Genomic DNA, 4,950 nt, shown 5'->3' on the forward strand with positions numbered 1-4,950 from the left:
ATAAAATAAAATACTGCTTATAGATGAACCAATTATCAGAAACATAGGGGCACCTATGGGCATACATGCACATCTATGTAGACATAACTGTAAACACAATTGTTTCAAAATTCCTAAAATATTTAAATATCTATTAAAATATTATTTAAAACCCCACTAAATCTCATGTATAAAACATGTACCACACTATTTTTCTTTTTCTAGATCTGTTTAGCCCTATACTATTAAGGTCAAATCAGATGATACCTTGTTGATCTCCCATAATTCTTGTCCAAGTTTCTCACAAAGGATTTATCATCTTTTACTAAATTATTTACTAATAGTGCTATCTTTGTCATTAAACCAGTAGATTCTAGAGGCAAAGAAATTACTTATTTGACATTGTATTCCTTGCTCATACCTCAGTTCCTGGCACATAGCAGGAAAGAATAAATGCTTTTCATGTAGGAATGAAAAACATCTATAAATAGTAATGATGACATTAATAGAATATAGACATTTTTATCTCATTTTAAATTTCAGTGGGTAGGAACAATAGTGTTAAATGGTATATTTCACAAACTCTATCATGTATTTGTTCAGCAATAAAGCACTACATTTCCTTTTTTCTCTATCTTATAGCTTTTTACTTGACATTGACTAATGGTAGACATAGCTTGAGGCCTGAAGAAAAAAATCTATGTCCTTGATAGCTACTGGCAACCGTGTATTTCCTTTAAGAAGTAGATTTTATGGTCTGTAAGACAAATCCCAATGAGAATAAATATAACCCAATCCTAAAAAGCATTTATCAGATCACAGGGGGGTGATTTGGTGTTATATAGTTTATTTGCTTTTAGAATGAGAGCAAAAAAAAAAAAAATATTTCTCATAGCTTAAACCAATGAGAAATGCTCATAATACCTAGAATTGATATAGTGTTACTGAAAGAGATGTACAGAATTTTTAGAGATGGAATACTGTTATAGAAGAATAAAGTAAGAAGTATGTTGTATTTAGATTGTGGTGGGCACTCGGTTCTGAATAACAAAGCCAAGCAGATGAAATAAAGGAAACGTTGTAAGGTTTTTTTGTTTGCTTTGTATCGTTTTTTGTTTGTTTGTTTCTTCCAAAGACCACATTTCAATGTGCTGCTGTGGCCAAAATGGCTGACAAAGGAATCTGTCATAAAGAGTGTTATTAAAAAACAATAATAATAAACAAAAAAAACCCCAATAACAAAAAGCCTGCATATTTACTCTCCTAACCCACGTTCCTATTCTTTTGGAATACAGTATGCAGGGAGATTTTGGTTGCTGTAGATCAAGAATAAAAATGAGAAACATTCTGCAGAAAAAAACAGAATGAGAAGAAGCTTCTGTTTGTGGAAAGGAGAGACATGTATGTAGATATGGTGAAAATATCCCCCTGTAGTGCATCAGTAGAAACTGGTATTGTTTATAATTATTTATAATGATGTATGCTATATGTATGGCTCCAAAGAAAACCATCAATTTTATTTCAACCAAACATAATTTGAATCATGGACATGTTTATTTTATTGTTTCATTTTCTTTTGTGGAGGTTTTCCTGTTTCATTTTGTTTTTGTTTTTGTTTTTGTTCTGGGAGGGAGAGGGTTGTTTTTCTAGCTGAAATATTGTGATGGGGAAAAAAATCTGATGAGGAACTTCTTATTCCTGGCTATAGACAATAATCTGATTCTGACCAACTGACAGCTATGAAAGGTTGTAACAAAGTTAGACTAAATTTCATCAGTGTAAGGACACAGATATCCTATATACATATTTATCAGGGTTAAGGTTTTTAAAAGACTTTTTTTTTTTTTTTTTTTTTCTAAATAAAGACTATTACAGGGTGCCTGGTGGCTCAGTTGGTCAGTTGGTTAAGCAACTGCCTCCAGCTCAGGTCATGATCCTGGAGTCCCAGGATAAAGTCGCACATCAGACTTCCTGCTCAGCAGAGAGTCAGCTTTGCCCTCTGAACTCTCCCCTTTTATGCTCTCTCTCTCTCTCAAATAAATAAATAAAATCTTAAAAAAAATAAAGACTATTACATACATGGCATGTGATACACTTGCCTCTGCCCTACATATAAACACATGCCATATGCCATAATCCTTTGTATTTTAGAGCTATTTTTATCTCAGAATATTAGAGCTATTTTTATCATGAACTAAACATGCTATCTAGGCTAAGTATCTATACATACTTTATCATTACTCATTCTGTACAAATATTTTGCAGTAGAATAGACTATGCACTTTGGGAGACTTGAATATTATGATGGAATATTATGATGAATATATGAAAAAAGTTACAATAAAAGGTTGAAAGTGGGTAAAAAATGTGGTATAGAATTATAAATTTCTGTGATAGATAAAAGAATTATATGACTGCTTCCCTTACATATGGGGATGATTTATGAAATGAGATTACATTTGATTTCAGTCTGATAGCATGGAGATAGTCTGAATATGAGATGAAGTAGGAATGACAATATTTGAGAATCTAGATGTATAGGGCATATGAAATGACATGGACAAATTCTCAAGGCAGGAATATGTTTAGTGTGTGTAAAAATTAGCAGGTAGTTAATTTGGGAAAAATAAAGATAAGCAAAATAGTAGGAAATAAGATTTAACTATAAAAACATTTAATAGAAGAACTTTAAATACATTTTTTTCTATGAAAAATTGGAGATGAATAGATTTTATTACCTCATGCATAACTGAATCATAAAGCTCTTAAACCAATTACACCTTGAACAAAAGACGTGGGCAATATAATATATTGGCCAAACCTGAAATACTGTCTTCCAGAGAAACTGTTTATCTCAGGGGATGAAAATTATACAGTTTTGCTGTTTTGTATTGTAGGATAGGAGGAAAACAATTTCAAAAATTTTAAATAGGGATTTAAGTATGAACAATTTTCCCCAGAGGACTTACATATCTTAAGAAAATCTTTTTTGTGACCTGTAGTAATACTGAAATATTTCAGACTGGGACCTCATCCAATTTCTGGGTCAATAACGTACAAAGCACCTGTATTATGCTGAAGAAATATGAGAATCCATAAGCACAATTTGAATCATAGTTATTTTAGGGCAAAGCATATAATCAGGACAATATATTCCACTCAAGTCACAAGTAAAACGTGGTTATAGAATCTTTAACCTTGTTGACTATTTGAGTATGGGTTATTCGATTTTTCCAAGAATGTGTAATTTATACATTTACAAATTCAAATAATAATTAGTTAATAGTTTTCTAACTCTGTCTTATCATTTGAAATGTATGAAAATAAACATGTCAGTGATTTAGTATGAAAAAAGTATGTGTATATATTAATTTAAAAATTGTATGTATATATAATTATTAATTAGTAAATAATCCATAAGCAAGCATCTATAAATTGTGTTTATTTTTATTGAAATTTCAGATGATCTAGGGATGGCTCATTTATGACAGAAGGCATTTTATAAAAGCAGTACTGAATGTTTCAGTCCAAAGTATTTAGACTATGCTGGAGATTCTAAATAATGTGCTAAGATTATAATTATTTGTTTTATTCAGATTTATTAGGTTTTATTTATTTATTTATTTATTTATTTATTTTTGATTGATTACTTCAAACCTGCTACAGAAGACATCCTTTTGTGGTAAAGCCTCTGTAGCAGTCATCTCTTCAGTGAAGGCTTGCTCTGACCACAGCTAAAGGTTAAAGTTCTTACCTTCCATGTGATATCTGTCCTTTTGGCAAAATGTAATTAGCCATCCATGGTTGAAATGTGTGTATTTCCAACTTGACTTGTCATACATAGCTACAACAACAGATTGGGGCTAAAAGTCCAATGTGACTATATTTTAGTATAGAATAATTAAATATACAAATAGATTTTAAGTAGCTCTGAAATTAACCATAATTTAAAATATCACATAGACACCTAAAAAATGGTGCAAATTGAAAACCTCTAGCTAATATAATACTCAATGGAGGTATTATACTCCTGTATCAATTAGAGTTCTGGCAGAAAAAAAAAACACACTATTAATTTAAGTAAACAAATAAATAAGTGTACACACAGCTCCACACACACATAGAATATTTATCTATCTATTGATATATCTCCATTTTATGAACAGACATAAAGCCAATTTATGTAGATAATATAGATTATATTCATTATTACTATATTATTACATTATCATTGAATTCATCATTATTATTACATTATATACATTATTATTACATTATATATAGGATTTATATTACTTATGTCAATTCATATAATAGATATATAATGGAAAAATGGAATAACCCTTACTCAAATAGGCAATAGAATTAGAGGGTCTTTATCATCCAATTTTTAAAAAGATTTTATTTATTTATTTATTTGAGAGAGAGAGAGAATGAGAGAGAGAGAGAATGAGAGAGAGCGAGCATGATAGGGAGCAGGGTCAGAGGGAGAAGCAGACTCTGTGCTGAGCAAGGAGCCTGATGTGGGACTTGATCCCAGGACTCCAGGATCATGACCCAAGCCGAAGGCAGTTGCTTAACAATCCAAGTCACCTAGGTGCCCTATCATTCAATTTATATCCATATTTTACTTGTGAGTTGAGTGGAATATATTGTCCTTATTATAAGCTTTACTCTGGAATAAATTAGCTTATGTGAATTTGAGGGCTCACCAGGCCATTCTGAAATCCATAGAGCATGATGTCAGACAGGGCAAATTGGAAATTGTACAGAACCCGTTAATGTAGTCCATGGACTAAATATTTTCTTTTCCTAGAAATCCTCAATTCTGCTCTGAAAGTCTCTGAACTGATTGGATCAGGCCCACCTACATTACCAAGGATAGTAGGTTTTATTTGAAGTCAAATGACTGTAGATGTTAATCATAGCTACATAAGGCTTCACAACAATACCTAGATTATTGTCTGATTG

Source organism: Enhydra lutris, unplaced genomic scaffold (genome assembly GCF_002288905.1).
Source record: "Enhydra lutris kenyoni isolate GAN:26980312 unplaced genomic scaffold, ASM228890v2 scaffoldscaffold27, whole genome shotgun sequence".
In the NCBI taxonomy this organism is placed as follows: domain Eukaryota; kingdom Metazoa; phylum Chordata; class Mammalia; order Carnivora; family Mustelidae; genus Enhydra; species Enhydra lutris.